At 45.1% G+C, this 27,295-nt stretch overlaps 2 long non-coding RNA genes across 4 annotated transcripts; one reads left to right on the forward strand and one right to left on the reverse strand.

The window, feature by feature from the left end:
- Nucleotides 1-1,740: 1,740 nt before the first annotated feature.
- Nucleotides 1,741-19,027, forward strand: LOC120324466. The gene is made up of 3 exons (XR_005565807.1): nucleotides 1,741-1,868; nucleotides 9,897-10,114; nucleotides 17,342-19,027. It is a non-coding gene; the product is annotated as an uncharacterized LOC120324466 (long non-coding RNA).
- On the reverse strand, nucleotides 11,647-26,969 carry LOC113998973. Of its 3 annotated transcripts, none has more exons than XR_005565806.1 (4): nucleotides 26,672-26,969; nucleotides 21,897-22,243; nucleotides 20,728-20,836; nucleotides 11,647-14,145 (listed from the first exon to the last, which is right to left on the reverse strand). It is a non-coding gene; the product is annotated as an uncharacterized LOC113998973 (long non-coding RNA). The 3 variants fall into 3 exon arrangements; XR_005565805.1 differs by having other exon boundaries at nucleotides 11,647-18,436; XR_003544702.2 differs by having other exon boundaries at nucleotides 11,647-20,836.
- Nucleotides 26,970-27,295: the final 326 nt, after the last annotated feature.

Consider the following 27,295-nt stretch of genomic DNA (forward strand, 5'->3'; position numbering starts at 1 on the left):
ATTATGACCGGTTGTAGAGATAACCCTTTTAGCTTTAGCTGTAAGAAAACCCATCTATTAAATACTTTGCAAAAACCTGTAGAATGTATATGTATATGATATAATTAATATGCATGAAGTAGCTAAGATAAATACTAAATGTACCCTGTAGTAGGGGTGTGCAGATTTGGGAAACTGGTCCCATTTCTGTCACCCAACCGCCTGCTTGCTTTTACCAGCTAATAAACTGTTATTCGAAACTTATAGAAACTCGAGACTTTGTTTATCACATTTGGAAGAAAGGATGTGCATGCAGGGAACCTGTCTCTAAGAGCCAGAGTACAGAGACATGGCAAAACTACCTCATGAGGTGTTTTTCTGGCATCACTCCAGCTCTGAGCCTGCAAAAGAGTGCTCACAAGCAGTGGGTCTTGTCAGTCACCTTTACCTCCTAGACAAATGTTCCCTGCTTATGGACACTCACTCAAACCCTCACATTGTACATTGATGGCCCATTAAGAGTGTGACTGTCACTCTCATCAAGAAGAAAGTTAGGAATCTCTTGCTAAAAGAAAACAGAAAGGGTTGGATATTTATTCTCTTTAACTAGAGTCACAAATAATTATGTCTTTATAAGACTCTTAAGAAACATCAAAACTGGTAAACTGGCTCAGGACAGATTTAAATTTCTGGAATGATCCATCATGTGATGAAGTCAAGATGAGAAAACTGTGCAAGACAGAGGCTAATAAGTACTCCATGGATAAGAGATTATCCTTTCGTCTTGAAAATTAAAGTTCAAGAGATAGGGTTTCAGGTTTTAATTTGTTTGCACTATCAAGGAGTTGAAAAGGAACTGATTTCATACACTCTTGTTCCTACAGTTTATGCTGGATGTAGTTCTTCAGTTCTTTGATTCAGCTCATACACTGATATTCAAAGACTCTAAAAGATTCCTTCGCATAACTCTTTCCCAAAAAAATTTGTAATGTTTTGTGCTGTTGTTGCATATTTTCTGCCACAGCGGAGGTTGCAAGACACAGCTTGGTGCTTCTGCTGCTTTTGAGAGATTTCTCACACACCAGGTGAGTTAATCACACAGTTGTGGTTTAAAGCCAGTCCCCAGGTGCTGAGACAGGAAACAGCTTTGTCAAGACAAGTTGATGGGATCACTGTTTTGAACACTACCCAGTGAAAATAAAAGCTTTTCAGCACTGATGAATTCTTTTGTCTCTCTGGTGCTATACTGCAGCTCCTGGCATGGGGGTGTTAATGAAAAGAACTCTCTTTGAGGATAGATCAAATACTCAAATCCTTTGGCATTCATTATTTTTCAAGTATCATGTTATATTTTACATATTTCATTCAAAGATTCGAGTTTAAGTTCAGTCATGTTTTTCAACTCTAAGACCTACGGTGTTTCCTAAGTTTATTTTTCACTCATTGTGGATTTCTACATCCTTACTTTTCATAATACCCTCTGGAATTCTCATAGTCAAGATAACTGTAACAATGTAAATATGAGTAGGCCGGAAATACACTTGGACTCTGAATAACAGTGCTTTGAATACGTCTTTCCTTACAAAAATTCTCCTCATTTGTCTTTCTTAGCTGGATTGCTGTCAGAGACTGAAATGGTTAATGATTTATGCATTCCAGGAGTTTGCAGGCTTTCACTTTTGCATTATACCTCAGATGGGCAGTTGGGCCCATCCCTCCCTCCAGTGCTAAGCCCTAAAAAGGCAAACAACTCCTCGTCCCAGGGAGGTGCAAAAGCATGCTGAGGGGATATAAACTGACTGGTGACTTTGGGATTTCGGGTTCTCCTTCTCCCCCACCGCCTGCGAATCAAGACCCTCGCTCTCAAGCATCGCTGGATCCAGTGGGCGGTGACTGTATCCATTTCTGTTGCACTCTCAGCTTCTCTTTTCCCTTACTCTCATCCTGTTTTTTTTTTCTCTCCCCTAAGCAGTTTCTCCCCCCGCCAAGTTGTCTCTATGTTGCATTGTTGTATGACAGCACCCAAAACGCTAGCATACCTGTTGATACAAAATTGTTAAAATAAACTTTGTTTTCAGACACTGATTATTTAGTGTCATTTCACTTTAATCCACCCCAAGGGAATTATTGATAAAAACCTGAGTTACCCCCCCCCTCCTTTTCCTGGGGCGGGTGGTAACAATTGCTCCAGCTGAAAGCGAATGAGTCTATTGACTCATTAGAAACAGAGATTCTTTTTCTCTGACAGTGTCATTTTCACATCAAAAAAGGCTAACACTTCAATTCTGGAAGCAAACACTCTCAGTATAGCAATTTTTCTAATTATGATGGGAATTCTCATGGTAGTATTTTCAACTGAAAACACAGCTTCTGGAGATGTGGTCTCAATCCATTGTACTTCTATTTTACTTGTTGAAACATCAATGAATACCTTAGGTTCTGTTAAAGTATATAATTATTTAGACCATTTTGGATTCTATTTATGCCTAGGTCTTCATAAAGTGCGAGTTTAATTTGTGATTTTATATTCAAAGGCTGACTGTACTTTAATTTTTCTTTTTAATGATTGTTCTGAGCAATTGTTCATTCTGACATTTTGTTGCAGTGTAACACATTATTCAGTATATTAGCAAACCATTTTCTCTGCTTGGAGAGATGCCAGTGTCTCTTTAAAGGTGCTCTGAGCATGCAAATGAAACCTACAGCAGCTCTTGGCCAGGTGATGGTCAGTGACACAGTGGAAACCTCAAGGTGAGGGGCAGCAGGAGGCACAAGAAAGCAGCTGCAGTTGGCAGGGATTCTGCTGAAGGAGCTGGTCCCCACACCAGCAGGCTTTTGTTCTCTCTTACAATCTCCTGCCCCTCCCAGGCAGCTCTTACCGAGGCACGATTCGCCCGGTGGGTTGTTCCTTCAGGGTCTCTGGTCTGCAGCAAACACAGCCACACACCGCAGACTCCTGCTGTCCTGTGCAGGGGTGTTCTCATGCTGGCCCAGCCTCGGGCACGAGTTACACAGCACCAGCTCTGGCTGGCACTCAGGGGGCCCTTTTCTGTGGTAGCGAAGGAATTAAAAATCAAACCCCGCCTGTGCAGCCAGGTGAGCCCCTGGCACACTGAGCCTTGCTGAGCTAAGGAAGGTGCTGTCTCCAGTTACTGCTGCACAGCCTCCTTCAGTAACTGATCCAGTGAAAAGAGCCTTTCCTTTTGTGACAGTTGTTTCAAACCCCAGAAGATGAGGAAAGTGCAATGATAAAAGTACCCACTTTGTCAGACAGCTAAGCATCCCCACGGGTGACACCCCCCGTGCAGACCACACACTCTGTGATCGTCTTGTCACAGGGTCACCTGTCTCCTGCAATGACCTTCAAGTGCTCCAGCTGCTCTTCAAGATCATATTTGTTGTTAGCAAAATATAAAATTGATTATAATTAACTGAGATAAATAATTTGAAATGGAAATGTAATTGAGATGAGATGATGAAGAAATGAATATTGAATCTAGTGAGGTAACTTAAAATACTTCAAATTAAGATTACTTTGATTCTTTATACTAACTACCAAAGTTTAAATATGCAACAGGGTTGCAATTTAGGAAGACAATGTTGGCACCCTTGAGACATCCTTTAATGGTTGTACTCTAGCAGTCAGACAGTGACATGCCATACAAGACCTGTGAGCCTCCACAGCTTCATTCAGGTGGAAACTCCAGAGTACAGAAAAGACCAGTACTAAAATTTCTCCCGTCTTCCACTGGTCCAGAATGTCCATTTATACTCTAGTGGCAACAGAAACACTGGGCAAATTTGTTCTCCAACTACATGCAGAAATATTATCTTGTCAACTAAAATCAAAGTATTAAGAACAAGAAAACTGTTTTCTATATACCCTTTTTCATAACCCCTGAAGATTACTTATTTGGAAAAAGAATATTTATGCAGAGGCTTTTTTTAAAGCCACTGTATGTAATTTTGCTTTCAGCAAAAGATATTCCATGTGACTCAGTTTTCTGGGTCTTTTTCTTTAAGCAAAGTCAACTAAAAACCTCTCTTGATTTCAACTTCCACATACCATCCTAAGCAGCTCTGTAGGCAGGTGATGTTCTGGGCAGATAATGTACTGCCAATGTCTCCTGGGGGATATAGAAGGCCCAGCCCACCAGAGGACTTAGCATAGCAGGTTTATCCATCTGGGAGTCATTTGATGAGAGGCTGGTGCCCAGGCATCTTTGATCCTCCCAGGCTACAGCACATGGCAAAGTGCAGTGGGTTCCCAGGGCTCAATAGACTATGGTCTCAGCCTCTAGAGTTGGAACACAGGTACTTGCCCTGAAAAAGCCCCTAATTCCAGCTGCCCATCATGTGGGGGCTTGCTGAAAGTGCAAAGGGATCACCAGCATGTGATCTGAGACCAGCAAATAACAAATATCACCACTGTCAAGTGTTTAATCACTGCTCACCTTTTATGTTTATCTTAATGTTGATCTTTAAAGAGCTACTTGAGCTGCACTGAGTGAAGCCTCTGGGCTGGACTGAAGTGTGCAGAGCAGCAGAACTTGTCAGGTGCTCTGGAAGAAGCTTGTCACCTTCCAAAATGGGAGGAGATTTCTCAGTTTTCATCTGAGATGCCTCATGGTGTAGCAGTAGCAGAGTCAAGGCTAGACTTTGCCGAGCCACCGGGACTTACCTACCTTTACCTCAGGTAAGGGAGGAGTTGGCTGATAGAAATATGGCTAGTTTTCTTTGTTTTAATTGCCCCTTCATGGAGAAAACATTGGCTGCTTCTGTTGAAAGAATTCTCACAGAGATGTAGGACTGTCCACATTGTTGAATTCCTACACAGAAAGACTGTCTATGCTGTGTCTTGCCCGTATTTTGAAGAGGTGCAGCAGATTATTTTCCTTTTCTGCTGTATCCAGGTAGAATTTCTCACATCATTCCTATTCTCTGGTCCCCCAAAGAACTGGAAAAGGCATCTTGAATCAGCATAATCTTATCACACACGACTTCACAATGTAATCCTCTTTATGTGGGGAAGGTGGAGGAGAAGCAGCCAGTTCTCCCACAGTGCTGACAACAGCTTGCAAGACCTCCCTTGGCGAGGCTCTTGATGGACTATGATAGTCTCAGTCCTGGTACAGTCAGTAATGCACATCTAAACATACATCTCCTTTTACACTTCCAGTGTTACACTCATTGACAAATGCAACAGCCTGTAGGCAGACCCTACTCTGGACTTTAATTCAGATTTTTAAAAAAATTTTTCCTAAGACTTCAGTTTTGATGTAAAAAGCAGAATTAATCTTCTACTAAACTATATTATGCTTTCAAACCTTAAAAATGCATTTAAAATTTTGTTTATTGCCATGTTTAATCCTAAATTTCAAAGAAAGTGATGTCATGACTCACACCTGTTTGTATAATCTAGCATTATTCCCAGAAAGACTAATCAACAGATTTGATGCAAAAGATTAATTTCAGTCCTCTCCAGAGACGGTTTGTTTACTAAACAATCAGCCATATGCAAATTCTTGACTTACCAAGCCATGTTTAATGGCTTCTTGAGGGAGTGTAATTGTTTGTTTTTGTTTTCACACAATTACTTGGCTGAGGAGCTGCTTTTAGGGAAGAGGTGGAAGTTGGAAGTGCTTAAACTTCCTCTTTTGTCTCATGCACCGATGGAAGAAGCTTTCTGCGAAAGCAATGGAGCTGGCTTCTGCTTTCACTTTTAGGATCAAAAGCCACAGCAGACTCTTTGGGAGCCTGTTTGCAGTGAGCACTTTGCTGTGCACACCCTGTGTGGCAGTGACGGCAGTCGCAGCCGGGAAGCCACGCTCGGTGCTCACAGGGCATGACCTGGGTGGTGCAAACCAAACCCGAGAAAACTGACCCAAGGGAAGGACAGTGTGCTCAGCACAGGCTGGGGATTTGTCTCCACACCCAGCCTGAGGGGGGACTCAGCGAGCACCAGCTGTTGAAGGATAGATGGATTTAAGTTGTGGGTGCTTGGAGGGTCCTGTGGAGCCCTGGGTGCATCCAGACATAGAGAGAGGTGTAAAGTCACCAGACACAGTTTTAAAAAATTTGTTTCCCAACTTTGGCTTTCTGTACAATTAATTTAAAATATAATTTCACATGAAAAGATAAATATGGTGAAGAACTAATTCCCGTAGCAGCATGGGACTACACAGCAGAGCAATAGTTCATTTAAAATTATCAGATTCATAAATTGATGCATTATTCACTTGATTTGATTTGTAGCTTATGGTGTTACAAATCATTGTATGGTTCTGTTTTAGGTCAATACACAAATATTTGATTGTACTTTTCAGCCTCCAGGGGAAAAAAACACTAGTGTCTTCCAGCCTGGAGCTGTGACACTGAGTGCTAATGAGATAATAGAATCACACAGATTCACAGAATGTCATGAGTTGGGAAGGATGCAGAAGGATCACCCAAGTCCAACTCCTGGCCCTGCCCAGACACCCCAACAATCCCCCCCTGTCCCTCAGAGCACTGTCCAAACTCTCCTGGAGCTCTGGCAGCCTTGGGGCCGTGCCCACTGCCCTGGGGAGCCTGGGCAGTGCCAACCACCCTCTGGGGGAAGAACCTTGTCCTGAGATCCAACCTGACCTGCCCTGGCACAGCTCCAGCCATTCCCTGGGTGCTGTCCCTGTCACAGGGAGCAGAGATTGAGCTGCCCCTCCACTGCTCCTCACGGGGAAACTGCAGACCCTGGTGAGGTCTGACCTCAGTGTCCTCTGCTCCAGGTTGAACAAACCAAGTGACCTCAGTCACTCCTCATATGGCCCCTCCAGCCCTTTAACATCCTTGTGTGCTTGTTTTGGATGCTCTCTAATAGCTTTATATCTTTCTTATACTGTGGTGCCCAAAACTGCACAGAGTATACTGGTACTAAATGCTGATGTTCATTTTGGATAAATCATTTGGGTTGCTAATTTTGCTTAAAGCAAGTGTTACCCTTTCCTTGTTTAGGAAACATGATTGGAATATGTTTTTTTAAAAGCTTCTGTGTCCTTGCACAGTAAGCCTTTACCCAAACTATCTGCTAGAATATTTAAGCTCTGAAAATCAGCCTGTGATTGTATCAGTGCAGCATCCCTTTCACAGCTTTGCATGACTGTACTTACTATTAAAAATGGGTAGTTTTGATCCTCTCCTCTAATTAACTTTTAATTGCTTCCGAGTTATTAGTATTTGAAATATGTTTATTCTCCCAACATGACCCACCTTTTGGGGACATCTTGGCACATAGTTAATGAATACTGAAAATTCTATTTTCATGTACATACAATGAACATTATATGTATATATTACATATTGATGTACTATTATGTTATATATTTTATTTACAGACATATAAAATACATACACTGTGTACAATATATGCGTGCCTATTTTTGGAATCATCTGCAGAAATCTTGTACAGTCAGAGGTGTTTTAACTGTAAAGGAAAGATAAAGACAATCCCACTGCGCAATCTAGTAACAGCAGCCTAGTAAATCAGCTTTTATTCCCAGCCTTCTTTCTTTGTATGCCTGGAAACACATTTTACATAACATTTAAAAAGCAGGACATTTATGACAAATGGCATTAATCTCATACTGCTTAAAGTGCAATTTCAGTGGCATAGCTTAACATTTACAGCATCACAAGTGACAAAATTTCATATGCTATTAATTCCTTAACATTCTCTACCCCATAGTCACAGACAATATTGATATATGGAAATCATTCAGCAGTCTGTTAAATTTAATGGTGGAAAGGGAATTCAGAGGGCCTGGCAAACAACTTTAAGGATTTCCAATTGTGCAATAAATTAGGAAAATACACTGTAAAAATGGTATAACCTGTTCCTTGTGGTTTTTTTTCTCAGAAAACTTCTAACTTTTTGATGAAAATAATTAAAATTTACTGTATGATATAATAAAAACAGACAGGACATATATAGAGATAAAACTGTACAAATGCAGGCTGAGAAACTCCAGGATGCATTTTAAATTCATTCTAATGGCTTCCCACGTCCATCTCTAGTATTAAGGAAGACTGGCATACAGTCAGAAGAAAAAAGAGCTACAGATGAAAAATTAAAAGTAAACTTGTGAGATGCAGTAGAAAAAAGTCTGGCTGTCCTCGGCTGCGGAGAATAAACTCAGTGCTATTAGTGGGGAAATGCAAGAACTACCTGGAAAGGTTCCACAGGTTTTTTCAGAGGTCCTTTGAGAGGTACTGAAATTACTACAGAATGTCTGGAAGAGTTACTGGTCACACTGCAGGGAACAGCAGTGCCATTTCTCTCCAGCTGATCCCTGAGCTGCAGCATCTCCCTGAGGACAACCCAGCACAGCCCCACTGGCACCAGTGCTGGGGGTCCCTGGCCCCTCGGGCCCCCCTGTGTCCCAGTACCGGGAGTCCCCGGCCCCTCGGATCCCCTGTGTCCCAGTACCAGTGCTGGGGGTCCCTGGCCCCTCAGATCCCCTGTGTCCCAGTACCAGTACCGGGAGTCCCCGGCCCCTCAGATCCCCTGTGTCCCAGTACCAGTACCGGGACTACCCGGCCCCTCGGATCCCCTGTGTCCCAGTACCAGTACCGGGAGTCCCCGGCCCCTCAGATCCCCTGTGTCCCAGTACCGGGAGTCCCGGCCCCTCGGACCCTCCTGTGTCCCAGTACCAGTGCTGGGGGCCCCTCGGATCCCCTGTGTCCCAGTACCAGTACCGGGAGTCCCCGGCCCCTCGGATCCCCTGTGTCCCAGTGCCAGTGCTGGGAGTCCCCGGCCCCTCAGACCCTCCTGTGTCCCAGTACCAGTGCTGGGGGTCCCTGGCCCCTCGGATCCCCTGTGTCCCAGTGCCAGTGCTGGGGGTCCCTGGCCCCTCGGACCCTCCTGTGTCCCAGTACCAGTGCTGGGAGTCCCCGGCCCCTCAGATCCCCTGTGTCCCAGTACCAGTGCTGGGGGTCCCTGGCCCCTTGGATCCCCTGTGTCCCAGTACCAGTGCTGGGGGTCCCTGGCCCCTTGGATCCCCTGTGTCCCAGTGCCAGTGCTGGGGGTCCCTGGCCCCTCGGATCCCCTGTGTCCCAGTGTCAGTGCTGGGGGTCCCTGGCCCCTCAGATCCCCTGTGTCCCAGTACCAGTGCTGGGAGTCCCCGGCCCCTCGGACCCTCCTGTGTCCCAGTGTCAGTGCTGGGAGTCCCTGGCCCCTCGGACCCCCCTGTGTCCTGGTGCATATCTGGTGGATCCCTGGCCCTGGGGCCTCTCCAGTGCTGGTGTTGGGATCAAACCCACAGGATGTGCACTGCGGGAAACAACTCCCCCCTCTGCTCCCATTCTGTGCTTTGGAGCTCTGTGTGATTGTTACTCCAGAGGATTCTCACACGGTTACAGCCTTTGCAGCTGGCACTCTGTCTTCCTGTTTTAATAAAATATAGATAAGGCTGGACAGTTTTTTAAAGCTAAATGTGACTTATTGGAGGAGTTATACTGGCACTTTACATGACAGTTTTACTGCCATCTCAGCAAGTGTCATTTAAACATAATTTCTTCTCAAGTAATATAGAGTGGTTACAGATATATATTATGTAATCACAGAAAAGCATTAATAAAGAGGCTTTCTCCAGCCTTTTGAGGGATTTCTTTTTCAGGCAGTGAAATCTCATCAGAGCTAAGCTAATCAATGTCAGCTATAATGTGGAAAATATTTTTAATCAGTTGCTTTGATGCCAGGAAATGTAGGATGATTTTTCTTTTTTACCCTAAAGAAAGATTAGTTAGCAAAGCAGTTAGTCAGAGGTATGGAACTCTTGTATGAATATTGGTGTTTTGGCCAGCATCTTATGAACCTGGATGTGTATAGATGTCTTTTAGAGCCTTTTTTGATATATTTCTCATTGTTCTCCAACATCCAACAGACGCTTGCCTGCGGAGTCTGCCTCGCCTGGTGTGCTCTCTTGGAACCCCCCACCATCTCAGCAGGCCCTGGAGGAGGCGGATTCCCCCGTGTGCTGCTGAGCCGTCCCCTTCCGTGAGCTTTATTGATGAGTTTAAGCCACATCATCCTCTGACCTAAACCAGGACTGACTAAAGAGCAGCGGCCCTTTGAGTGAAACCCAGTGTTTTGCAATGGTTGGTATGTTTATTTGTGTGTATGGGTGCTGGGAAGATCCAGGCCTGCATAGCATGGAATGGGCAAGGCAGGGTAATCCAGGTGTCAGGGAACAGCATTACTGAGTGAAAGGGAATAGGGAATAGTGTCAGTGAGGTTTGGGAACAAGCAAACACAGATTACTGTAAAGTTTGCTATTTTTGTCAGCTTTATTCTCCTCTTTCAGCAGCTCCCATCAATCTCAGTGCTCAGTGACAGACAGCTGGGGGATCAGATGGCATTACACGAAAATGATACAGGCCACAGAGAGAATAAATGTTTTTCTATCTATCTTTCTGTCAATGGCCTTGGGAAAGACCAAGTGCAGATAAATAACATTCAGCTCTACCAGGCAGCCGACTGCATCAGCACTTGTATCTGAGGAATATGAATTCCAGGAGATAACACAGTTTGGGATAACCTCATTCAGTACTCTGGGATATTGAGGTGGGTGGGTTACAGCAGCAGGACCTGGTCCCTTGCCTCCACCATCTACCAGTCTCTGTCCTACCCATTGGGGAACTGATGCTGGCCATCACACTCTGGAAGCTGGTTTAGTTTCTTACCAAAGTGTGGATGGCCTGTGTATCTTAACATCACAGCAAATGTGTTAAGGTGACTTGTGAAATTGTCGGTGTGTGGACAGCAAAAAAGTTGTGTCCTAATTTACATGAATTTATGCCATGTGTGAAGTTCAATAAACTAGATGACTGTTTCACCTAAGGTAAGGGTTAATTACACAACTAAAAGCAGTCATTACTGTGGTAACTGGAGACCTCTCCAGAGGTAAGTCACAAATTGAGCTGCAGAATTTGTAATTTGAGTAGCATCTAAAGAAGAATCAGCTACAGAAAAAGGTAAAAGGAAATTTTTGAGTAAAAACTTGTGTTTTCTTGTCTGTTAAATCAGTTTGCATAACGAATGACCTGAGCGTTTTGCAGATGAAGTGGTGGTTGGGCTGTCCCAGTCCTCATCATGGCTGGGCTTCACGAACGAAGATTTGGGAAGGCTCTATCCACATTTGCTGCAGGCACGCTGGTGGCTTATGAGGCCAATACGTGACAGACATATCCGATTGCAAAAGGCACAGCAGAAAGACTCCTTAGATGGTGTATTCTGCAATACACGGTTCTTTCTGCGTTGCCTTTTCTCCTCGAGGGTGATCCTGCGTGTGTTCTCAAAGGAGACAGCTGTGTTATAGATGGTGTGTCTCCAGGCCTCCCGATTGGAGGCCAGAGTAGAGCAGTTATGGTGATCAATATGGCCAAGGCTGAGATGTTGTTTCAGGGAGTCCTTGTATCTTTTCTTCGGGGCTCCTCTCTTGCGGCAGCCAGTGGCAAGTTCACCATAGAGCAGGATCTTAGGGAGGCGGTGGTTGGTCCTTCATCCTGGAGACGTGCCCTGCCCATCGCAGCTGTGTTCTCAGTAACATGGCCTCAATACTTGTGACAGATGCTTGCTCTAAAACAGATGTGTTGGTCACATAGTCTGACCAGTGGATGTTTAGGATTGTGCGGAGGCAGCGTTGATGGAAGCGTTCTAAGAGACGCAGGTGGTGGGGGTAGATGACCCATGATTCAGACCACTCAGTATATGGATGTTCTTGTCTTTAAGGGTGAAATTTTCTGTGTGCTCTGCTGCTTTGTGCAGCATAACAGAATCTCTGAACCCCTGCGAGTCAGTGGGAATTAAACTGTGCAAATGGGAGAGGGTGAATTGCTCCTGTGCCCATTACTGATTCCTATTTTTAGTGCTGCCAGCAATACTCCGTGGATCCACAGCAGGGAGCACAGTCCCTGTGGTGCCTGCCCTGGCACACTCGGCCCTGCTCAGCACACGGGTCCTGGAGCAGTTGGTGCTCTGGCACAGCTGCACACAGGGGGGTGCTGAGCCCAGCCCTGTGCTGCTCTGAGCTCCTGGTGACCGTCCTGTGCTGGGACGGTGTCACTGCCCACACCCGGGGGCTGGCAGAGCTCAGCTCCCTCAGCCCAGGCACCGGGTCCCTGTCTGGAGCTGTGCCTCAGGCAGGTCCCAGCTGCTGACTGGCACTAAGGTGCTGGGGCATTCCTGAGCCCTGCCCAGCTGCAGGTTATAATGCCTGTCTGAAAACAGTGGTCTGGGCATGGATAGAAATAAGTCAAGGAGCTCCTTGGCTAAATTTGGAGTTGCTCCACCTTTGAAAAATATGGCCACAAAAAGCAAAGTCAGAATCCCTCTCAATACATGAGGCAAAGTGGATTTTAAATCCTCCCTTACAGTTCAGATCTGGTCCCTAAACCACTCTTAATCTTGCAATGGACAGGGGAATGGATGCCACTGCAGAAGGTCTGGGGAGCGATGGATCTAAATTCCTAAAGGGGATGCGGGTTTAATTTACATACACATAAACATACACACATTTTACAAGAGAAAATTAATAGTGGAGAGGCAAGAAATATAAATTGTACAAAAATTATTTAGGTAATCAAGACCAGAGGTGCCTGTGATGATCTTCAAAGGGTACAAAAATATGGTGGAGTGAATGGATAACAAGATGACAAGCAAAATTCAGTTTTGACATATGCAAAGTAATTTGCACAGAAGAATTAATGAGAACAATTTATACTGCTGGCTAGGTTCTAAATTAACTGCAACAACCCAGAAAAAAAGGTCATTGTATCACTGGGAAAGCTCAAAGACTCAACATGTAGCTGCTTTCTAAGGAGCAAGAATCATTAGAATGCAGAGGAAACAGGATAAAATAACACTGGAAGTATTGGAAAGCTGTCAAATAAATCAGTGTTACACACTCACCTGAAATAATGTGTTCAGTTCAGGTCACTGTGTCTCAGAAAGGACATAGACGGAATAGCTGGATTCGGGGATGAGCTCTGAAAATGACTAAATGCTTGGACAGAATCTACAGGATCTGCAGGGCCAGATGGCTTGGATTTATTGTTAGAGGAAGTGATTAAGTGGGAGACTTGATAAGAAGTAACGAGCAGTGTTGTGAAATCAAATTGTAGGTGCCCGCACACCTTTTAGCATGGAGCAGAAAACAGAAGGTCTGTCACTGAACAAGGGTGGGAGGAAAACAAGGAAAACAAAGCCAGGGACGTGCTTTTCCACACTACTAGCTGGTGAGACATTGCTGTGAGTTCTCAATAAGGCCAAAACTTGCATGAGCTACAGGAGATCAGGTGTTCATGGGGATAAGAGGAACCTCCAGACACACTCTGATGAAGATTAAAAACCAAGCAAAACCAGTGCAGCAGGTGGAGATCTTTATGCCCCAAGGCTTGAGCTGGGACCTAGTTGGTGTTGGAGACACCCACAGCACTGGCAGTGACTTAAGGGCATCTGCTGTGGCCCTGTTCTGAGGGAGAGGGATGCAGACTCAGCGACCTTGGGCAGCCAGGGCTCCTCTGGAAATCCCGGGGTGCTCCAGGACAGGGCAGACACTGGAACAGCACCAGTGCTCAAGGGCTGGTCTCACCTGGAGCTCGGATGGTGCCTCCTGCCACCCTCAGCATGGGCAGTGGGATGTGCAGAGGCACTGCCAGCCTCGCCCCTGCAGGCAGGACCTTCTGCATTCCGTGCAGGTGAATGCTCCCCCCGGGCAGTGAGTGCTCCAGGCAGGACCTTCTGCACATTCTGTCCAGGTGAATGCTCCCCTCGGGCAGTGAGTGCTCCAGGCAGGACCTTCTGCATTCCGTGCAGGTGAATGCTCCCTCCGGGCAGTGAGTGCTCCAGGCAGGACCTTCTGCACATTCTGTCCAGGTGAATGCTCCTCCCGGGCAGTGAGTGCTCCAGGCAGGACCTTCTGCACATTCTGTCCAGGTGAATGCTCCCCCCGGGCAGTGAGTGCTCCAGGCAGGACCTTCTGCACATTCTGTCCAGGTGAATGCTCCCCTCGGGCAGTGAGTGCTCCAGGCAGGACCTTCTGCACATTCTGTCCAGGTGAATGCTCCCCTCGGGCTGTGGCAGGAGCGGAGCCCACAGTGGTTTCACTGCTGAGGAGCTGCAGAGGTGCCCGTCTGTGCCCCGAAGCAGAAAGAACCATCACAGTAAAGGAAAAAGGTCAGAAGTCTCCTAGAGGCAAATTCCTCACATGGGAAAGGTTTTGTTTTGCTGGTCAGGGAGCTGCAGAGGATTTTAGAGTGACCAGGAGGTCTAGCCTCTGGCCTGAATTTCTCTAGTACCAGTAACATGACTTTGCTTTCTTCGCCAAAGGAAAGAAGGGAAAAATCAGTATTTGTCAAATGGAAAAGACCAAAGCCATTAAGAAGGAAATTTTTGGATTTTTTTCAAGCTTCAGTTCACAACAAATAATGACAATTTGAAAGCACACTGAGAATTCCCTGTTAGGTATAAACTCTAACGACATCTTAATTTGACTATTGAGTAAACTAGAGGAGTCTCAAAATCTATTCTGAAGACCATTTCTTCATTTCCTTTGGCACAATTGTGTATTAGTTTTAGAAATAATTAATTACAGTACATCATGGAATGATTGGCACACTGTGTGGTACCTGTCATCACCACCACCCCTGGAGAAGGGACAGCCAGTTGGTGGGAGTATCAGTTTACTCAGGCTGTAGCAGGGAAAGGAAATACAGGAAATCTCAGAGAGAAGGTCTGTTTTCTGAAGTGTTTCCCTATAAAACCTCTCCCACTGTCATTGAAATGTAAAAATATATGCAGTGGCTTGTCTGGGAACTGGGGAGGCATAAAAGGATGGGATCACAAAAGAACACTTGCTCTGGCCTTTGTTAGACTTAGCACTACCAAAATGGAAATCACCTGCTTTGTCTTGTCTTTTGTGGTTAATATTGTGCTTCAGAGTAGCGAAGATTTGTTATTTCTTTTTTATCTGCTATTCTTAAAAGTCCCGATTAAAACCCCATCATCTAAATTCCAACTTCCTCAACCATTAGGGTGGCTGACCAGAGAGGCTTCCATGGGGAAGGAAGGAAACTCCCATCCCCATCTTTTACCACCGTAAGAGTGTTCCTATGTGAGATTGTTCATTTTTCCTGGTGGGAAGGGCCTTTCTGCCCCCAGTCCCTGTGAAGGACAGGGAAGTGGTCACTCTGCCTCTCCTCGCACTCTGCCCTCCATCTGTCAGCACTGGGGAGGAGAAGGCAGGACTGGGTGGGCTGAGAACAGCTCCCAGTTTGTGTTTGGGACTAAAGGAAGTCCAAGCAGAGCTCACACAGCAAGGGTGAGACCAGGGTGAGCTGGAAGCTGCACTCCTGAGCTAGCAGTGTACAGGGACTAAAGAGGAAAGAGCAAAATGGACCAGAAGGTGCACTATTAGTTTGGAAGAGATTGCTAGAAAACATGGGAGAAGCAAAGTGAAGGGAATGAAGCCAGTAGGTCAGTGCTGTTGTAGGGAAGGAGTTAAGGCTGATGTTTCAGACAACATGTTCAGTGGTCTTAGAGACAGGAGAAGGGAAAGGCCTGAAGTATATAAGATGAGACTGACAGCCTTGAAAAACTCCTAAGGAATCTGGAAGAATAAAGTAATAGGCCCCTGTGGAGAAACAGTTTGTGATAATATTGCCTTGAACTTCCCTGTAGACTTCTGTAGAAGAGATATCAAAATGCTGAAGGACAGATCAAAACATTTTAAAATATTATCCTCTTCTTTGCAAAATTACACAGGCCATTCCTGTTATGTGTAAATTCAGTGTTTTGCCTCGTGGTAATGCCTAAACCTCCTGGCTGTTTTATAAAAGAACGAGTAAATACAGAAATGAGATTTCAGAAAGGCAAACCCAAACCTGCCCTCTGTCAGCTGCCTTTCTCTCAGCTCTAGGGCACTCTCTAGTCCACAACAGCTCATCCACACTGGGATCCTGCAGCAGGGTGCAAGCCAGAGCAGGGCAGCTCTGCTCCACATCCTGGTGTTGCTTCTGACTGTGCTACCCCGAAGACAAGAAGGGACTCTTCCTATGGCATTGGAATCTCCTGTTTCTTCCCAAAGATGTGCAATGTAATACTCAGTGGGCACCAGGCTGTGACATCACATGGAAACCCCTTCAGTACCTGCTCTGACATAACACACTTCTAGTGAGAAACGTGTGCCCTCAGTGATGCATAATGAATTCATGGTCTAAAGGATGTGCAAGATTCATTCCTTCATTTATTTGCACACATAAAAAGAGTGACATTTACACTTTGAGCAGTGAGACAGAGGGAGAAGCTGGTCTGGATTTTTTTCCTCTCTCTCCCCTGCTTTTACAGCATTACTGGCCTCTTTACAATGTGATTATACGAGCAAGCAATTGGATTAGTGAGAGCAGGCAGCTCACATTTCCTCTGTTGAAAAGAGCTGTGAAAATCTTTATATCTGTGCCAGAAAAGAAATAAAGATACCATAAAGTAAGTGCCTAGCCTGATATCTCTGCAATCTGATTATCCATGTGAATGCATTTCTGTTCAAAGGCACCACATTTCCCATTTCTTTATCTAGCCATTTGTGAGGAATGTCTTTCTATTTCATGGGTTTGAAATATCTGTTGATGAGGGAATAATTTTTGTGAAGTGCTCTGCCTCCCTTTTCTCAGAGCTCTGTCCCTGGGGTTGCCCTCTGCAGATGTCACATGTGTCCATGGAGGAGCCTTCATATCATCCCTCTCTATGCCGGGGACGTGGGTGCTTCTGAAAGCAGGAGTCACTTCATGGACCCACTGCTTTAAGCGTCTGTGCTGAGGGCAGTGAATGTGGGGTGTTCGTGCATGGTTGTGGGTGTCTGAGTGTGGATTTCCCACCAAAAGACACCAAACAACCACTCTGATAGATTTCTTGGAAATAATTTTGGAGAACCCTACCTGGATAAGGGAGAGAAACACTGTCCTACCAAATAAATAATTTCAGTTCTTTTCCATTTATTTATCTGTGCCTAATTGAACAAGATGAGGCGAGCAGTACAGGTAATGAGGGTTACTGGTCTGAGGTTATTGTGATAACTAGGGAACTGATAATATATAGCTCTGGGGTTAGATTCATTAACTGCCTCCACATGAGGAAAGCCAAAGTACATTTTCTGAATGAATTGACTCAAAATGAATTCAAACTGGTGTTTTAAATTCCTTGTCTTTCATACAGAGAAGGGAAATTCAATGGATTTTAATGTTTTCCCTAAATGTTTATTATGATTCTGTTTTATCGGTCTCAGGAATGAATTCCTTTCCACTTAAGATGTGCGTATTTTCTACTTTGTTTCAGTTTCACCATATTGGTCCCAGCAGGAGTGAACCAGAAGCCAGATGATCTCCTCTCAAACTAACCTGAACTAGAAACCAGTAAATGTTAATTACTCGCTTGCCAGTGGTCTTGTCCTTCCTCCTGCAGTGTTGCTCTGGAGAGCTGCTCTTCTTGCTGTGTGCTGATCCGTGCGGGACAGGGGGTTCAAGGTGCCCTCCAGTGTGTGAACGTGTCCAATGGGCTTCTGAGGGACTGCTGTAGGTTAATTCAAGCCAGCTGAATTCTGTTAATTGTATTTTTCTGTCTGAGTAGTTTTACTTAACATGAGAAGCTAAAGTTGCTGAAGCCTTAGGCTGAATTTATCTTAACCCTTACCTTTGGCTGAACTTAATTTGTCTTGAGCTCTTAGTTATGTAAACTGGAAGTTATGAAGTCACAACCAGATCAAAACAGCTACTGGCCCACTGGGAGAGAGAGAAAGAATCTACTAAGGTGTGAGAAGACCCCAGACCAAAAATCACCATTGAACCAAGAGCTGTGTGCAGGGTGTGAGAAGCAGGTGAGGGTGGGGTGCAGGGACTGTCAGGGTATAACAGGCCAGGGATTCCTTTGTTTGGGGTCCCTCCTCGGAGGCACCCATCTCCAGCTGTTCCTACCACTGTAGCACTTGAATTGGGCTTAAAGCTTGAGACTCTGCTGCAGGGTACCTGGGGAATACAGAGAAAGTTCTGTAACAGTGACCTCACCTGCATCCTCACAAAGTCCAAAGTCCCTCCTGGACGGAGCCAGCAGTGCTGAACCAGAAGGTACAGGGTGAGGTGCAGGTGTGTGGGATGTCACGTGTCCAGCAGAGCCTCAGATGAAACCAGGGATATGTCCAGAGCCAGACCTCACTGCACTGGGGCCAGGCAGGTGGGACCAAGCCTCACCCTGACCACCCCACAGTCTCGAGCTGGCTCCCAGCAGGATGAGGTGTCAGTCATCTGGGGCATTTCAGAAGAGAGATCTGGTTCTTGAGAGCAGGTCCTGGGAAGGACATGGCTCGCCAGGCACCCTTCAGGTCTTCCTGGTAGCAGCACACTCAGACAAGATGCTCAGAAGGCTCCGACCTCATCCCTGTGGGCACATGTGAGTGTCTGGGACAGCAGTAGGGAGCTGGGCATTAATACATGCCTTCAGTGAGCCCTGTCCCCAGGTCCCAGACAAAGCAGTCAGGTTTTTAGATCACGTCTTTGAACATCCTACTGCCCAAAGCTAGTGGAAAGCAATCCTGTTATCGTTTACTTTAAACAGGCATTTTGGAGAGTGTCTAGAGCTTTAGGGATGTCTGCTTTCATTTGTGAAGGAAATAATGGTGTTTTTCTCCAGAATGCATTTTGGCTTGTCAGTAAACATCACAGTGGCATCAGCCTGCTCTTGCCCCAAGTTGAGAACAGCACTGTGCAGCTTGTGATGTGATGTTCATGCAGCTCATTTGGAGTAGTCTGAGAAAGCGTTAAAATGCAGTTCAAATGGTACCAGCAGAAACTATTTTAATAAAAATTTCTAGTGTTTTTAGTCATCACTGTGTCATGGGATGATGATTAGGGCAATGGGGTGGAATTCAGGGAAGAGGTGCCAAGAGGAAGAATCTGGATTATCCCATTCCATCTGAAAAACCATCAGCACAAAACACAGCTTTTGGGACTTTGCTATGGATCAAAAAACTCTGACAAGAGAACAGCTGATATCCCACAACAAATTAAAATACAGCTACGAGCAGAAATTTTATGCTTTGGGAAATTCCAACAAAAGTGCTTTTTAAGTACAGATGATCAGGGCTACAGCTCAGCCCACAGCTCTGCCTGAGGACAAAGAGAGAGGCCAGGACCTCGGTGCCCTCGGAGTCGTGGTATCAGCAGGACTCAGCTGTGCAGAATTTTCCCCCTAAGACAGGGCAGTCTGAAGATTTTGTTTCCATTTCACTCTCTCAAAAACTTCCTACTCAGTAACCTTTCTCAGGGCTCTGAACCAAAGCTCCCCGTTAGAAAAGTTAGTCCCTGAACCCTGCCATCCCTTCAAAGGCCTCCTTTTGCCAAAAGAAACAGCTTAATGAGAGGTGTTGTAGGACAGCTGATACATCATTCTCAGGTCTGTGCAAGGGGCAAGGTCTCGGTGCTGGTTGAGGTGGCAAACACCATTTCAACAGCCAGAGGGATCTGCAGCAGCCCCAGAGCCCGGCTCAGTCCCAGCCCTGCCCTCTGCGAGGGGTGTTGGGCTCAGAGCTCCCGGGCTGTGCTGGGCTGGGCAGGGTCTGGGCACTTTGCCCGCGCGCCCGGAGCCAGCGGCTGCTGCCTGGCACAGAGGAGCGGATTTAGCTCTGCCTGTGGAACAGATTTGCTGGGTTCGACTGAAAACACTTCAGTAATAAACTAGGAAAATGGACAGGGCTGGCTTTTGGAAGCAGATCTGCTCTGCAGGTACCTCTCAACTTCATCAAACAGAACCTCGGCAAACCAGTTTGCTTCCTCTTCCAGGGAAGGTTCTCCTACAGATGTTGAGGTAGCTAATCAGTAACTAATTTGAAAGCTGAAATGGAAAAATATTTATGGTCTGGGAGGTACAAAGCTCTGTGGAGATCCCAGACAAGGCTGAATTTATTTTTAGTGCTAAGAGCTATTTAGGCTTTAGGTTGTTTGTTACCAACTTGCAATTCTGATTTTTTGATTAGTGCTTGAAGCCTTATTACTTGGTTTGTAACATTAATGCCTACAGGAACAACGATTGTTCTTTGGAAAACTCGTGTTTATAGAGCTTTTAAAATATGCAGTCTGCCCCAGAGAAGATTAAAGTATTGCTCCATTCCTTATCCAGGAATTGACAAAACTGTAACAGAATATATTTCAGCAGAAGGAGTAGCAGAAGAAGCAAATATTAAAAATTCCAGAGCCCAAATATTATGATTTCTTGTTCTCAGGTACCCATGAATTTTCCAGACAGATGTGTGTTCCAGGCTTTCCCATGATACTATCAGTTCAAATGATTAATTTCTGGCTGTTTTAAAAGACTTTAAAACATTTTTTCATCTGTACTCCTTTTAGAAGGGTAGTGAAGGTGGCTGTGGAAGTTACACAGGTAGAACACCACTGTCAGAAGAGAAAATATTTTGAATTGGTTTGTTGATAAAAAGAGCTGGAACAGAACCTGAAAACTTTAGGAAATGTGTTTTGGTGCAGCTCAGAAAGAATGTGGAGATGTGTGAGACATGGAGACAGGGATCACCCCCCAGGACCCTCCCGCCTGCGAGGGGTGGGAGATACCAGTCTGTGTGTGCTCTCACAGCAGGGGAATTCAGCACCTGGGCTGCTACCTGCTCCGAGAGGCAGCTGAGTTTCCTTCTCACAAAAGACATTAAAGCAAAGACTCACCTCTGCTTTCGCACAATGTTATCTCCAAGCCCTTTCTCCCTACAAAAATCTGCCCTTCTGCTGGGGGCAAGGCAGCAGAGCACAGAAGATATTGTTTTGTTCCAAAAACCTGCAAGTACAATACCCACAATTAAAAAAACCCAAATGTCCTGTGCCACATATCTGATCACCAGAATTAACCCAGAATTTTCACAAAGACAAATTAATCAAAACCCTTCCCCTACTCACCTTTCTACCCAGGCTCAACTTCATTCCTCCATTCTCACCTTGTCCACCTCTCCCCTTAGATGTTTTCCTCCTATCCCTGTATGGCTGTTAGGTAACAGAGAGAGAGGACAGAGAGAGAGACTGCCCTGCCAACAAACAGTCGGTATTTGGAAACTGTCAGTGTTATGGTGCCTGGTGCCCGTGTTTATTTTCCATGTGCCAGGCCTTTGGGGGCACTGTCAGCTCTACTGGCTGTTCCCAGCCATGCAGGGAGAGGCTGGGGAGGATGTCCTGGGGGAAGTGAGAAGCACTTACTAAGTCAGGGGCAGTCAGCCCTTTGCTAGAGGTGAGGACACAATCCTGCTAATGCTGCAAGGGAGGGAAAATACAAAGCACACTTGGCCGAGTGTCTTGAATTCCACTTGCAGAATGCTAATAGGGTGCACTGGGCTTTTCTTCAATCACAGCTTATTCAAGTGAGACTTTAAATTATAATTAAAATAGGATGCACTTGTCCTGTGTAAATATGATAATTGGTTCATAAATGTATAATGCTGTTAATTAGTGTGTGATCTCTGGTAACACAGGAATGTGTGTTGCTGTCTCCTGAGCCCCTGAGGACAGGATAATGAATCACAAATCAGTGCTCCTGTCGTACTTGGAAAGAGCATCACTCACTCAGACCAGGCTCTTTGGAAACTTTGACAACAAAGTAAGGAAGAAAAGAGGAATCTTTGCAAGACTGAAAAGCTAATAATTGTCTAGTAGGAAGACACAAATATTTTTCTGTTCAACAGAGGGGAAAAAATCTTTTTACTCTTCACATCACTGTCGCATTTAGTGCTCCCTGGTCACATGAGTATGACTGAGGAACACTCCTGTTTGTATCCTAGCATGAAAGCAGTTGTATAAACAGAACAGTTAAAAAAAGCTGTGAGGAAAATGTACTGACACACACTCACATGCGTGAACAAGTTTAATATCAGCTCTAGTTGAAGGAATATAGAGCAAGCCACACTGGAAGCACAAATACTTGGGCTCCGAGAACAAATGGCTCCATCCAGACCACCAGTAACACTCTGTGTGGTGTCATTCATTATTCATGTGGCTGTTCACTTTGTTTCTTCTCAAGGTTTGTTTGAACAATTGTTTTCACTTGAAAGGTATTCTCAGAAGCAGTAAACAGTCGGAGACTTAGCTTTTGTTCTGCATCCACATTGTGCTGGAGATACAGGGGCTTTCACTCTGCTCAGCTCTAAGACATCAGTTTGAAGTGGGTTTCATCCACTGTTCCCTGGTCTGAAAAGATCTGCAAAAAGTGATATATCACTTCCTCAGCCACTCAAATTCTGCTTTACTTGTAATAATTTTGATGCTGTCAAATATACTGTTGGAAAGAATAGAGAACACAACTTGATTTCAAACCCAGGACCTATCCCCTCGCAGTCTGTTTTGCATTACAGCAAAGCATCTTTGTATCAGAGATGTGTTTACATTGCAGAGCTGCCATCAGCCCCTCTGCCAGCCCTGCAGACTTTGGCTTTCCAGCCTCATAGAGGGGTGATGTCTGTGACCCATTCATAGCCAAGACAGTTACAATACCTATTGTTCTCATGAGTTAACAAACCACGGCAAATCAACCCCAGCCCCATTAGAAGAAAGGAAGATAAGGAGAAAAGAAGAGATGAGCCGGTTATCCAGGAAACAAGGGGGCTGAAGACACTGGTGCTTATTCCCAGAGGGTGCTGGGTCTATCTCCTCGAGGTCTCTGTGGCACAGCAAGGACAACAGCCACAGGGACACGAGGAGTGTGGTGTGTGGAGGTTGTGAGACAGTGGTCAGTGCCTGAGCAGGGAACTTTGTGTTTGAATCCCCCCAGATGCAGCTTCACAGAATCACAGAATAGTTCAGGTTGGAAGGGACCACATGGGTCCTCTGGTCCCTCCCTGCTCCAGCAGGGCCATCCCAGAGTACATGGCACAGGATTGTGTCCAGGCAGTTCTGGAATATCCCCAGTGAGGAGACTCCACTCCCTCTTTGGACAATCTGTTCTGTGCTCTGTCACTGCACAGCAAAGAAGTTCTTCCTCATGTCCAGATGGAACTTCTGGACATCAGTTCCTGCCTGTTACCTCTTTTCCTATTGCTCGGCACCACAGAGCAGAGCCTGGCTCCAGAAGAAACCAGAACACTTGAGGCTTTTCTATAGTGACAGGAGGACAGGCACTGTCTCTGGCTGTTCCTCTGACCATGGTAAGATCAGAAAAGAGAAGATACAGAGCACTTTTCTCACTAGTTGGTATAAATTTACTCTTTATTATCTCAGCAGTCATTGTAAAAAATCAGTTGTTGTGATACTCTTAATCTGCGCTGTGGTAGCTGGTATTCACCAGCTCTACAGTTTTCATGTCATTTGTTGCCTCCATTTGTATAAAGAGAACAAATGGCTGAGAACGGATAATAAAACATCCAAGAGAAACAAATATTTGGTTTAGGGAAAGGTTTTCTGTTGCGGGAGAAGTGGATTTCTGAGAAGAAAATAAAAATGTGACCTCTGGAAAGCATCATATAAAAAGAAAGTAAAAGCAAGAGAAGTTGCTGAAATAGTTACAGACAGACAACCCCTAAGCACCTCCTCCAGAAAGTTACTATGCCAAGGACAGAGCAGACTACATTTCTCAGAGTCCAAGGGCATGGGAAGAAACCAGATAAAAATAGGTTGGGTGGGTTTTGTGGGGGTTTTTTGTGTTTTCTTGGTTACAATGCATGTATGCACCCCCAAACTATCTGCCACATATGGCATTCCAAGTGTGTAAAACACAGTTGTTTTTTTAAGAGAAAATTGCAGGAAATCCTTTGCAAAGATCTGCCTCTGGCTCTCTTGGCAGGGAAATCAGAAACAGGAAGAATAATAGAAAGCTAAGCAGAAGCCTGCTTTCTCCTGTGCATTCCCAAACATTGATTTAATAATATCCTTCTGATGCTATTCATAGCCTGACTAGGTTCATTCATCCCACTGACCAGTGTGCTCATCATCTCCTCACAACAGCTTTAGTGCCTTCAGGATTTTCAGACAAATCTTTTTTTATCAGTGGCACAGGTCAAAATGATTACACATAAAAGTGTGTAGTTTTAAGGTAGACTCAGACTTGTTTTTTATTGCTCTGCAAATTATTGCCCTAAAGTAAACCCAAATTCAAGGCTGAGACCTCGTGGCAAACTCAGGCTATTGCTGCTGGGACACATCCAGGAGGAGCCTCGGGACACATCCCTGCAGGAGCCGCAGCCATGGCACACACAGACCCAGCGCTGTGGGCAGCTCAGCTGAGCTCCCTGCTGCAGTGAGTCCAGGGGAGAGCCAGCCTTTGGAGCCACCTGAGAGCTCTCTCTGCCCTCATGGAGCTGTCCTGGCTGGCACCATGTACCCGTGGGCAGAGTACTGAGAGATGTGGTGACCAGCTTCACCTCCTTGGCGTCTGGCTGCTCACCTGCCCTGAGCCATGCTGAGCTCCTCTCCAGGCACGTCTGGGGACAAGGGAAAGCTTCTCTCTGATGCATTAATGCAGGGGACCCTTTTATTAATTGCTAACATAAAGGTCTAGCCTTTATGACTCCAGTCAAATAGTGCTCCAGAGAAATTATTGGTAAGATTTCAGTTGTCAGCATGGCTGTCTTCTGGAAAGATTTATCTATGGATCTGGAGGATTGAGAGAGGGGAATTTTCCATTTCTTTAATTCACTCCCTTATGATTCCTTGTATGTGTACACACACCCCCCCCCGAGGCACACGCTTATAAACACACACACATGCAGTGGCCACCTTTTTGAAACCCGCAGTCATAGAATAAAAAATATCCAATTGTGGTAGATCCAATGGAAATTGTAACAAAAACATGAACGCCATTTCAATATCTAACATTCCCAGTGTGTTCTTTATTATGAATTTTTACAGTTGTCTGGTTAGAATTAGAAAGCTTGTTTTCCTTTAACAACGTACAGGGCTGGCAGCAGTGAGGTGAGTTGTGGTGTTACAGAATGTTTGAAATATATCCATTCTTAACAACTTTGAACTACTGAGAAGAAGGTAAAAAAGAATGTAAAAAATATTAAGTAAAGACCTTCAAAATTGATTTTTTTCACTCTCTTTTGTGCCAATCTTTTTACATTTGGGTTTTTATCCATTACTCCTTGAGTGTTGTTTTTTTAACAGCTTTTCACTAATTCCCAAACATGCCTTTTCAAATTCTGTAAGCCAAGGAACTGTAAAAGCAAGTGTGGTGTTGTTGGCAGAGAACCAACAACGTTGGTTAAAGGGCAGTGGGGTCAGTGACCTGGATTTGGCTGGTTGCACTGCTACTTAAATGAGACAAATTGGTGAAACCCACTTTCATTTCATAGTAGCCTGTCGTTAAAAGGCTTTAAATCATCTCCATTTCTATTTCCTTAGTTTGGCTTCACCTCACTTCATCTGTGAGGTGCTTTCAACATGTTACACTCTGTGCAAACAGAACTAACTCCTGAATCTTGCCAGCCCACAAATACTTTCCTTCTTACCCAGAGCCCAGAAACAGACTTCAGAAGGGGGAGTTGAAGAAATTGCCTGGTCAGCAAAAAAACCTTTCACTGCATTATTCATGTCTTAACTGAAGATAAATGGCCATGTGGGACACACAGTGATACATCGTCTGTTGAATTCCTGCATTTTTCTCCCAAGGCTCAGCCATTCTGCAGCACCAAAGTCTTGCCCACGCAGGCAGCAACTGGCTGTGACCTCCTTTAGATCCTGAGTTACTCTAGAGATGTGTTAGTGTGGCCTTCCAGACAACCTCGAGGAAACGCAGTCCTCCCGTGGTGCTGACATGGTTCCCTTCCCTCCTCGTGCACAAAGTTCTGAGGATTCCCACCTGCCCAGGCTGACACCAGGGGCTGCTGGCACAGCACTTGGCCAGTCCAGCACCCGTGTCTGAGCTCGGGGGGCCAGGAGCTGCTGGGGCTCAGAGAGCCCCTCGCCTCCTGCGTGTCATGCAGTGAGTTTTTCATTGTCACTGAACATCCTTCCATCACTAGTCAGGCCTCCATCAACCATTCCAAGTAGAACTTTAACATGAAGAATGAGGTATATGAAGCTTTTAAGACATTTTTCGGTCTATGTTTCATGATCATGGGAAATAAATTAGTAATTTTTGCCTCCAGTCTTATTTAGAAGCTCTAACAAAGTATAGAGGGGAAAAAACAAAAAAAGAACACACATTTAGAACTGAATGAAAGATTGATTCCAGCTATTTTGCCTACCTTTGATTTTGCTTTGGTGGACTAGAGTGAATATTTGTGAACATAAAATAAAACTTAAATTCCCAATTCTCTTTTGGAAACAAATTTCAAGCAAAATATTTGATTTCAAAATTTGTAACACATACTCCAGTGTTCAATTCTATCATAAGTCAGCCATTCAAGGAGCAGGAGCAGTGTCACACTGAGTGTGAAATTATGTTGTTTTTCTTTCCTTATAGAAGCCCACATTATTACAAACATAAAGAGACACAGATATTCTTGTCTCGTTACATTTGCTTATGTTCCCTCTGGAAAAAAATTCTCAGTGAAAAGAACTTATGAAATTGTTTTAATTAAGGGCATTGGAAGTTACAAAAGAAAATAAAATTTAATGTTTCCTAAACAACATTGTTAAAGAACTTAGCATAAAAAGAATTCTAAGAAAGAAAAGAAAATTATTTTCTTACCATTGCTGAAGCCATCAATGATTTTTACAGAGAAAATCACATCAGTTATTTCAGCAAAAGAAAGAACTCCTTCAGCTAGTTCTGTCCCTTCCTTTCCTTGGTAAACACCTTTCCTTGGTAGACCCTATCCCATTTTTGCCCAGAAAATGACACAATTTGTCTTCAAGATTGCTGCAGCTGTTCTGGTTTTACCTGCTCAGGCCCCGGAGCAGGATGGGGAGGGTAAAAGTGAGAAAACTGGTGGGTTGAGATAAAGTCAGTTTAACAGGTAAAGCAAAAGCACCATATGGAATGCAAGGACCTGAACTTCCTCTTGCTGGTGAACAGGGCAGCTCTGACCTCACCCCCCCGGGACAGAGCAGCTTTCCCACACCTCCCAGGGACAGGGCAGCTTTCCCACACCTCCCAGGGACAGAGCAGCTTTCCCACACCCCCCAGGGACGGGGCAGCTTTCCCACACCTCCCAGGGACAGAGCAGCTTTCCCACACCTCCCAGGGACAGGGCAGCTTTCCCACACTCCCCAGGGATGGGGCAGCTTTCCCACACCTCCCAGGGACAGGGCAGCTTTCCCACACCTCCCAGGGACAGGGCAGCTTTCCCACACCTCCCAGGGACGGGGCAGC

Source organism: Pipra filicauda, unplaced genomic scaffold (assembly GCF_003945595.2).
Source record: "Pipra filicauda isolate LSUMZ 115617 unplaced genomic scaffold, ASM394559v2 scaffold544_size365909_pilon, whole genome shotgun sequence".
Classification (NCBI taxonomy): Eukaryota; Metazoa; Chordata; class Aves; order Passeriformes; family Pipridae; genus Pipra; species Pipra filicauda.